Here is a 10,716-nt window from a genome sequence, read left to right on the forward strand (position 1 = left end):
CTGCTTCTTGCCCAGTATTTGAGCACAGCAGCGAGAGAAATAACTAATTCAGCTATAGATCCACGCTAACCACCTGAGCTGGTTAACCACTGAGGTGGGGCTCTCCTCCAGGTGAAGCTGTGCCCCTGCTTGATGGCTGGGGTAGGCAAGGACTTAGGGCAGTGGTTCTCAACTTGTGGCCCATGACCTCTGGGAGCAAAATGACCCTTTCACAGGGGTCGCCTAAGAGCACTGGAAAACACAGATGTTTACATTACAATTCATAACAGTAGCAAGATTACAGCTATGAAGCAGAGACAAAAATAATGTCACGGGGAGGCTGGAGAGATGGCTCAGTGGTTAAGAGCACTGACTGCTCTTCCAGAGGACCTGAGTTCAAATCCCAGCAACCACATGGTGGCTCACAACCATCGGAAATGTGATCTGGCGCCCTCTTCTAGCGCGCGGGCATAAATGGAGGCAGAATGTTGTATACATAACAAAAATAAATAAATCTTAGAAAAGAAATAATACTGTCACGGTTTAAAAAAAATAATCCTGTCACGGTTAGGGGTCACCACAATATGAAGAGCTGTATTTAAAGGGCCCCAGAACTAGGAAGCTTGAGAAGCACTGCCATAGGGAATGCGGGAAGGCAGCAGAGTCCTCAGAGAGACAGTGCAAACTTTCAAATGCCGTCATTTCAGCAGTCGTCCCTCAAAGTGCTTGTCACTGCTTGTCATGGGTGAAAAATAAACCACAAGAACAGTGTCAGGCTTATCACTGTGAAGTTAAAGGTGAACCAGTGGTAGGGGCCCAGGTGACGCAATGATGAAGACCAAACAGGTGAGAGTAAACACGACCAGCTGTGCCTCCCCGACCCAAAGTTAACACAAGCTAAAAGGTAAGTTCGTGGTAGTAAGTGGGGTGAGCTATCTCCTATCTCAAACACGCATCCCAGCTTTCTGGACCACACAGGACAGCCTTTAGCCGACTGCATAGTTGACCTGACAATAACAGAGTGAGGTTAATCATTTTCTTCTTTGGTAGGCCCAAGGAAGCGCAGCAGCGCAGCCGTTTTTGCTCTTGAGGCTCAGGCCATCCTAGACAGAATGAAGGGTTCATGCCCCACTTTAATAAATGCCCCATGGGTAGAGCCTTGGGGGACCTGCTTCCTCCTTCTCTCCCGTGCATCCGTCTTTGATACTCCAAGGTGTATCTTTCGACTTGGGCTCTATTAAATGAAAGCTCACTTAGCCTTTGCTGTGCTCTCTGCCCTGACCTTTGGGAAGGTGGAAGCAACGCTGATATTAGGCAACTTTACTCAATGACCAAGGTGCGATTCTCCAGATATCCTGTAATCTGTAATCAGATATGGGCGCAGCGGCAGAGATACCTAATGATGCATCACACAGGGCATGATACCCTGGCCCACTCAGTGACTTGAAGCACTCCCTCCCGCCCTGCCCCCTCCCTCCCTCTTTCTGTCTGTCTCTCTAGGTCTCACTCTGTCTCCCCCAGGCCCCTCCATCTGGTTGCTTGGACCCCCTCCGGGACGTAAATGTTTTAAATTTCTCTTTCCCCTCTCCCAGTGTTTCCCTTACACCAGGTCTCCACCTTCTTCCCTGCCTTCGTGTTCCCCTGCCAGGGGCCTCCTCTGATGGCCCCCTCTGACAGCTAGGCTCTTCTTGTAGTTTGATTTCTATTTCTGCCATGAAACAAATGACCAGAAGCTACTTGGACAAGGAAGGGTTTGTTAGGCCTGTATATCCACGGCAGTCGATCATTGAGGGAAGCCAAGGCAGGAACTTGATGTAGGCACTTCATGTTTCTTGAAGCAAAAGCCATGGAGGAATGCTGCTTATTGACTTGTTCCTCCTGACTCGTTTACTTTGCTCACACTCCAGGACCACCTTCCAAGAGATGGCACTACATCCAGTGGGCTTGGACCTTCCACACCAATCATTAATCAAGAAAATGCCTCCACGACCTGCCTCCCGACCAGTCTGATGGAGACCTTTTCCCAGCTGAGCCTCCCTCTTCTCAATTGACTCTAGCTTGTGTCGAGTTTACAAAACAGGTTTACAAAAGGTTTACAACTAACTTTTCTAGAAGACTCCATTTCCTGGCCTCCCCTCACTAAAAGCCATTTGAGCTTGCTGCCTGTCCCCTCTCCCCAGGCCTCTGCCATTCTGGCTCTTTCACTCTCCCCATCCCCTGGATAGCTCACCCCAAGAAGCATTCAGCCAACACTGGTACACTGGTGTGTGTGTGTGTGTGTGTGTGTGTGTGTGTGTGTGTGTGTGTGTGTATGTGTATTGGGGGGGATGGAATTCCTTTGACTGTGTCCCTGCTGAGGCTTTCCGCTGGTGGCTATCCTGCTCATGAACAATCCCATAGCCGCCTTTCCCTCAGGTGCTGTGAGCCTCTTTTCCTGAGAGGCTGTGTTAGATGCTCCAACCATGCCAGCCTGACACTTGGCACTCTTTGTTCCACCTGCCTCCCCAGCCAGCTCTGAGCGACCCTCCCCTGCTTGTCTCCCTGTCAGCATTTGGACTCACTGGCTCTGGATGTTTTGGCGGATGTGGAGGCTGCAGGCTTTCCCTGTTCTTGTCTTCTTTGACTATGACCGTTCTAACCACCTCCCCATTCTGGTTTGTTTTTATTTCTTTTGTTTTGGTTTTCTGTTTTTACTATTCCACCAAGCCCTGCCTTTGCAGCTTTTGATATTTCATTCGTGATTCAATTAATGGTGAGCCCTTGCATTCACTTTTTGTAGCATGTTTACTGATTACCAAACCCTTCAATATAGTGTTTTCTGTCTATAGATTTGACGCCTGGGTTTAACTTTACCATATCTACTTGTCCCATTATACATTTGTGTTATTAACATGGTTATACACAAGATTATAATGGGCTGGTATAGTTTTGTCTAAAGTGGACAAATATCAAATTGGAGTAAATCAACCTTTTCTCATTGTTCGTGAGGAATCCCTGGCTGGGTGGGGAGGCAGGTGGAACAAAGAGTGCCAAGTGTCAGGCTGGCATGGTTGGAGCATCTAACACAGCCTCTCAGGAAAAGAGGCTCACAGCACCTGAGGGAAAGGCGGCTATGGGATTGTTCATGAGCAGGATAGCCACCAGCGGAAAGCCTCAGCAGGGACACAGTCAAAGGAATTCCATCCCCCCCAATACACATACACACACACACACACACACACACACACACACACACACACACACACCAGTGTACCAGTGTTGGCTGAATGCTTCTTGGGGTGAGCTATCCAGGGGATGGGGAGAGTGAAAGAGCCAGAATGGCAGAGGCCTGGGGAGAGGGGACAGGCAGCAAGCTCAAATGGCTTTTAGTGAGGGGAGGCCAGGAAATGGAGTCTTCTAGAAAAGTTAGTTGTAAACCTTTTGTAAACCTGTTTTGTAAACTCGACACAAGCTAGAGTCAATTGAGAAGAGGGAGGCTCAGCTGGGAAAAGGTCTCCATCAGACTGGTCGGGAGGCAGGTCGTGGAGGCATTTTCTTGATTAATGATTGGTGTGGAAGGTCCAAGCCCACTGGATGTAGTGCCATCTCTTGGAAGGTGGTCCTGGAGTGTGAGCAAAGTAAACGAGTCAGGAGGAACAAGTCAATAAGCAGCATTCCTCCATGGCTTTTGCTTCAAGAAACATGAAGTGCCTACATCAAGTTCCTGCCTTGGCTTCCCTCAATGATCGACTGCCGTGGATATACAGGCCTAACAAACCCTTCCTTGTCCAAGTAGCTTCTGGTCATTTGTTTCATGGCAGAAATAGAAATCAAACTACAAGAAGAGCCTAGCTGTCAGAGGGGGCCATCAGAGGAGGCCCCTGGCAGGGGAACACGAAGGCAGGGAAGAAGGTGGAGACCTGGTGTAAGGGAAACACTGGGAGAGGGGAAAGAGAAATTTAAAACATTTACGTCCCGGAGGGGGTCCAAGCAACCAGATGGAGGGGCCTGGGGGAGACAGAGTGAGACCTAGAGAGACAGACAGAAAGAGGGAGGGAGGGGGCAGGGCGGGAGGGAGTGCTTCAAGTCACTGAGTGGGCCAGGGTATCATGCCCTGTGTGATGCATCATTAGGTATCTCTGCCGCTGCGCCCATATCTGATTACAGATTACAGGATATCTGGAGAATCGCACCTTGGTCATTGAGTAAAGTTGCCTAATATCAGCGTTGCTTCCACCTTCCCAAAGGTCAGGGCAGAGAGCACAGCAAAGGCTAAGTGAGCTTTCATTTAATAGAGCCCAAGTCGAAAGATACACCTTGGAGTATCAAAGACGGATGCACGGGAGAGAAGGAGGAAGCAGGTCCCCCAAGGCTCTACCCATGGGGCATTTATTAAAGTGGGGCATGAACCCTTCATTCTGTCTAGGATGGCCTGAGCCTCAAGAGCAAAAACGGCTGCGCTGCTGCGCTTCCTTGGGCCTACCAAAGAAGAAAATGATTAACCTCACTCTGTTATTGTCAGGTCAACTATGCAGTCGGCTAAAGGCTGTCCTGTGTGGTCCAGAAAGCTGGGATGCGTGTTTGAGATAGGAGATAGCTCACCCCACTTACTACCACGAACTTACCTTTTAGCTTGTGTTAACTTTGGGTCGGGGAGGCACAGCTGGTCGTGTTTACTCTCACCTGTTTGGTCTTCATCATTGCGTCACCTGGGCCCCTACCACTGGTTCACCTTTAACTTCACAGTGATAAGCCTGACACTGTTCTTGTGGTTTATTTTTCACCCATGACAAGCAGTGACAAGCACTTTGAGGGACGACTGCTGAAATGACGGCATTTGAAAGTTTGCACTGTCTCTCTGAGGACTCTGCTGCCTTCCCGCATTCCCTATGGCAGTGCTTCTCAAGCTTCCTAGTTCTGGGGCCCTTTAAATACAGCTCTTCATATTGTGGTGACCCCTAACCGTGACAGGATTATTTTTTTTAAACCGTGACAGTATTATTTCTTTTCTAAGATTTATTTATTTTTGTTATGTATACAACATTCTGCCTCCATTTATGCCCGCGCGCTAGAAGAGGGCGCCAGATCACATTTCCGATGGTTGTGAGCCACCATGTGGTTGCTGGGATTTGAACTCAGGTCCTCTGGAAGAGCAGTCAGTGCTCTTAACCACTGAGCCATCTCTCCAGCCTCCCCGTGACATTATTTTTGTCTCTGCTTCATAGCTGTAATCTTGCTACTGTTATGAATTGTAATGTAAACATCTGTGTTTTCCAGTGCTCTTAGGCGACCCCTGTGAAAGGGTCATTTTGCTCCCAGAGGTCATGGGCCACAAGTTGAGAACCACTGCCCTAAGTCCTTGCCTACCCCAGCCATCAAGCAGGGGCACAGCTTCACCTGGAGGAGAGCCCCACCTCAGTGGTTAACCAGCTCAGGTGGTTAGCGTGGATCTATAGCTGAATTAGTTATTTCTCTCGCTGCTGTGCTCAAATACTGGGCAAGAAGCAGTTTAAAGCAAGAGAGGTTTATTGTCTTTGTCATGTGAGTGGATACAGTCTATTGTAGCAGGGAGGGCCTGCAGGCAGTGGTGTGACATGGCCGGTCGCTCTGCATCCATCGCAGCAGGAAAGCAGAGGATGAGAAGTTGGCCTGGGCTATGGAAGCACAGGGCCCAGCCCCGCTGTCTTGCTTCTTCCAGTCACGTTCCACCTATGAAAGGATCCAAAACCTTCCCAAAGAGCGCCACCAGCCGAGGAACGAGCATTCAGACACGTGAGCCTATATGTTCTTAATATACTACATTCTGCCCCTGGCACCCATAGGCTCATGGCCACTACATAAAGCAAACAACACCCATTCCAAAGTCAAAGGAACCCACGGTCTTTAACAGTTCCAACAGTGTTCAAGAGTACAAGTCTCTCCTGAGCCTCAAGGCCTTCTCTTAACTGTGAGCCCCTGTAAAATCAAAAGCGGGTTATATATGATGGCTATATAATATACATTATGTCTTTAGTATGTATATATATAAGATATGTATGTATGTATGTATATCCAGGTATCTCTATTCTTCCAACACACAATGGCACAGAGTAAATATGTGGACACAGCAAAGAAAGATCAGACCAAACCAAGACTGAAATCCAGGAGAGGGAAGGCTGCAGTTTCTTGTCCATCCTCTGGGGCTCCTTTGGGAACCCGATTGGTTCCAAAGGTCTGGCATAGACCCGTCCCCTCCAGCCAGGGTCCATAGAGTCCCTCTCTTGGGAGGACTCCACTCTACAGCCACACCTCGTCTCAGGGGGTGGCCCATGCTCTTGGCATCCTCCCCCCCCCCCCGATCCTGGGGTCTCTCCTACAAATTAGGGTTTGCCTCCACAGCTGTGCAGCAGCAACCCAGGGACCTCCTTGTCTGAAATATGATCCTGTCACACTGCCTAGCTTCAGTGGCTTCATCGGCTATCACCCAAAGCTATCATTGCCCAATCATTTACTTATGTATTTATGTATTTATTTATATATTTATTTTTCCGTAAGCATTTTACTGTGCTTGCAAACGAGGCAGCAGGTGGAGGGTGTTGCCACACCAGCTAGAGGTGTCGTATGTTCCCCGAGACCAGAGAAAGCAGTAGTGTTCTCTGTCTACCTTGGTGGTTCAGTTCAGTCAGAGCAAATGGCCCTCTGAGGTGTTCTCTTTGAACAGCAACCACCTTCAGTGGTGTTCTAACCCACGACTCTCCTTCACCTCACAGTCTCACTTTTCTATGTCACAGCCTCCAGTGGGCACGGAGTGCCCTCCTGGCCCCTTTCCTACTGTGCCAGTATAGAGCAGGAGGCGTCTCTGTGTTGGGGCTAATTCCATTCCCAGGGACAGCTGTGCTTGGTCTGTAACTTTGACCTCTTTTCTCTCCTTGACGGTCTGCTCCACTCCTTGCTCTCTCTGCAGGCTTGTGTGAGAGCATTGTATCATTAACCTCGACACAGCTCTGAGTGCTATCCTGTCCCTAAGGTTCTCCCAACAAACGAAGCAGCCCACTGCTTTTGAATTCTGCATCCCTCAAGTTCCCAGGACACAAGCAAAATGCAGCTAGGCTCTTGGCTAGAATTTCACACAAATGGTCTCCAGCCCGGTTCCCAAAGGAGTCTTAGTTCCCTCTGAAACCTCACAAGCCGGGCCTCCTCGACTACCTGGATTTCTCCCGGCATCCTGGTCTTCCAAACTCCCACCAGAAGGGCCCGTGAAGCTCTCCCTTGAGCATTCTAGACCCTTCCCAGGGCAAAGTTCCAAACTCTCCCAAGTTCCTGCTCCCAGACCATCTAGAATCCCTGCATACCACATGGCCGGGTTCCTCACAGCAATGGTCCAGCCCATCCCACATCTCATTCTGCCTTGTTACTTTTCTCAGTGCTGAAGAACAAATAACCCCCCTCCTCCCAGTATAAAGGAGGAAGTGGGGAGGGTACAAGCCCACCTTGGAGGAGAAGGAAAGGTGTCAGCAACAGGAGCAGGAACAAAGAGCAGGAGGCTGGCTGTTGGCATCTCACTGGTAGTCAGGAAGCAGCAGAGCAGCACTGGAAGTGGGGCGGGCTCCAAAGCCTCATCACCCTTCCAGGTGACTCTCCTCCTCCTGGAAGCTTCCACCTCCTAAAGTCTCCACAGCCTTTCAATAGAATGCCACCAGCTGGTATCCACGAGTTCAAACACATTGAGTCTCTGGAGGCCACTTCACCTGCAAAGCACAACAGTAGTCTGGGTGGGGACAGGCAGGTCTCAAGGGCGGGAAAGTGCCAGATGTACAGTCCAGAACACCTGCTGTGGCCAAGTGTCTGGAGCTCCAAGGGGGCAGCGCCCTGCCCTTCCTAGGGATAACAGGGCTGCTTGAGCCCCCACTCCCACTGCCAGCAAGGTGACCACAGTCGTCAGTCCTTTTAACATCAAGGAAGACAATGATCTCTCTCTCTCTCTCTCTCTCTGACTCTCTGTCTCTCTCTCTCTCTCTGACTCTCTGTCTCTCTTCTCTCTCCCCCCCTCACCCACCAGACAGCAGCCAATCTCTGTTCTGTTCAGGTCACTGCAGCTGCTGTTAAAGTGTCCTTTTCTCTAGTGGAAGAAGCAGCTGTCTGCAGTGGGCCGGACAGGCCCCTCTAGATGGTGATTCTGGAGAAGGAGACTCGCAGGTGGTGGTTCTGGCCTAGAGTGTGACCATGCAGCTCCACCAGAGCCTGGATGGCCTCCTCTACTGAGCCCATCCGGATCAGCGCCATCTTGCGGTCCTTTGGGAAGAACTTGAAGGCCTTGACAGACCCCCCGCTGCTGGAGAAGAGTTTCTTGAGGTCTTCCTCTGAGACCGAGCTGGGTAGGTTGGAGAGGTGCAGGGTGGCAGAGGGTGGGAAGATGTTCTGGAAGTTTTTGGATCCGGGCTTCTTAAAGCGGTGCAGCGGGGAGTTGGCATAGTCCTTGGTGAGGCCCTGGTCCTCCTTGCCCTCCTGGGGCAGCTTCACGCTCTGGTGCTTTGACGGCATGATGCAGAGAGATTTGCCATGCAGTTTGTGCCCATTCAGGTGCCTCAGGGCCAGCTCAGCTTGGCCGCCATCAGCCATCTGCACTAGCGCGTTCTCCTTATTACTGTACAGGATCTTCACGTGGTGCACATCGCCATAGGCACCAAACAGAACAAAGAGGCTTTGGGGTGTGACTTTCTCAGGGTTGAGGTTGGCAACCAGGAGGACAGCGTTCGCCACACCCGGGGAGCCCGAGGTGACGACTGGGCTCTCTGCTCCAGCTGCTGCCGCTGCCACAACCGCTTCTGGTATGGCCAGCGGGGCCAGGGCCTTACCCATTTCTGGGATGGCAAAGCCTGCCCTTTGGGGAATCGCAAAGGTTTGAGGTGATGCAGTGCTTGCATACGGAGAAGCTGGGGCCACGACAGGTGCATCGAACGCTGTGGCCCTGTTCTGGGCTGGCAAGGGTTGGCTGTCACCCGAGGGCAGGTCTGGGCGCGTGTAGTCACGGCTCCTGTCGTTGTTGTACTTGACCGTGAGGTCAGTGAGCCCAGAGAAGGCAATGCGCAGTGTGCAGCAGGCGTCGTAGATGTTCTGCCCATCCAAGAACAGCTTGGCACGCTGGGCACTCAGTACGTGAGCATACTGTAACAGCACCTGGAACCGGCTGTTCTTACTGTATATGATGATTTTCACAACTGTGCCAAACCTGGAGAAGAGCTGGTGCAGCACTTCCAAGGTCACACGATAGAAGTAGTTCTCCACGAGGATCCTGAGCACAGGGCTGTGCCCGGCCACCACGGTCCCTGTGTCCACAGCAGCGGCTGGGGCGGCCCAGGCCATATCTCCTGCCCCGTCTGAGTTCTCAGCTGGCAGGCCTGACTGGGCACCCACCTGGCTGGAGGCACCTGCGCAGCCTGGCTGGACATCCACATGAGTGTGGTCGCCCTCCTGGCTGGGAGCGACCACCAGGCTAGAAGCAATGGCCCGGCTGGTGGCACCTGCCCTGCTGGAGGCACAGGCCCATTCGGAGGCACTCCCCTGCCTGGGTTCACCCTCCTGGCTGGAGGCACCCTCCGGGCTGGAGACACTCCCCTGCCTGGGCTCACCCCCCATGCTGGAGGTGTCTGCCTGCCTGGGAGCACTGGCCTGGTCGTGGGATCTGCTCACCTTGAGCTCTTTGTAGCGGGAGAACTGGATGTGGACAGACTGCCCACGCAGCACAGGAGTCACCCAGGTGTAGTAGTTGACCATGGTGTTGGCGGCCTCCTCCGTGTTCATCTCCATGAAAGCCTGGTTCTTCCTCTTCAGAAACAGTAGATTGGACACCTTCCCGAACGGCAACGCCAGAGAGAGAACTTCTCCTTTGGTGACATCACTTGGCAGCCTGTGGATGTGGATCACTCTCGATGGGCCCTCAACACTGCTGCTATCCCTTTTGAGCCTCTTGCTGTCATTTCCTTTGGGTGCAGAGGGTGAGTTGCTGCTCATGACCGCAGACTGGTTCTGGACACAGGCAGTGAGAAGAGCTCCTGCGACCACAGCCCTCAACCAATTGCTGTGTGTAAGAACAAGAGCAGAATGGCAGGAGATGGAGTGGAGGGGAGTGAATAGCCCAGCCCTCCTTGTTTGATACAGTGTTGTCCCTGATGTTGAACACTGAGACACTCCTCTCACTATTCTGGAGCAGTCTCTGCTTCTCTCTCTCTCTCTCTCTCTCTCTCTCTCTCTCTCTCTCTCTCTCTCTCTCTCCTCTCCCTGTGTGTGTCTATTTGCCTTGTGTTCTGTCTGTCTCTTATCTCTGGTACTCTCTGTCTCTCTCTCCCTCTCTGTTTCTCTGTCTGTCTCTCTCTCCCTCTCTGTTTCTCTGTCTGTCTCTCTCTCTCTCCCTCTCTGTTTCTCTGTCTGTCTCTCTCTCTCTCCCTCTCTGTTTCTCTGTCTGTCTGTCTCTCTCTCCCTCTCTGTTTCTCTGTCTGTCTCTCTCTCCCTCTCTGTTTCTCTGTCTGTCTCTCTTTCTCCCTCTCTGTTTCTCTGTCTGTCTCTCTCTCCCTCTCTGTTTCTCTGTCTGTCTCTCTTTCTCCCTCTCTGTTTCTCTGTCTGTCTCTCTCTCCCTCTCTGTTTCTCTGTCTGTCTGTCTCTCCCTCACCCCCCACGTGTGTGTGTGTGTGTGAGAGAGAGAGTGTTCCCCATATATCCTGCCTGGAATGAAGGAAAAAACACATATAGTCTCATATCTTGAGGATTGCCCGCTTAGACCTG

The 10,716-nt window shown here is 51.4% G+C and overlaps 1 pseudogene; it reads right to left on the minus strand.

Annotated features, from left to right (window-relative positions):
• Nucleotides 1-5,466: 5,466 nt before the first annotated feature.
• Nucleotides 5,467-10,068, minus strand: LOC146889071 (polypyrimidine tract-binding protein 1 pseudogene; annotated as a pseudogene).
• Nucleotides 10,069-10,716: the final 648 nt, after the last annotated feature.

Source organism: Myodes glareolus, chromosome X (assembly GCF_982192425.1).
Source record: "Myodes glareolus chromosome X, mMyoGla1.1, whole genome shotgun sequence".
Taxonomy (NCBI): Eukaryota; Metazoa; Chordata; class Mammalia; order Rodentia; family Cricetidae; genus Myodes; species Myodes glareolus.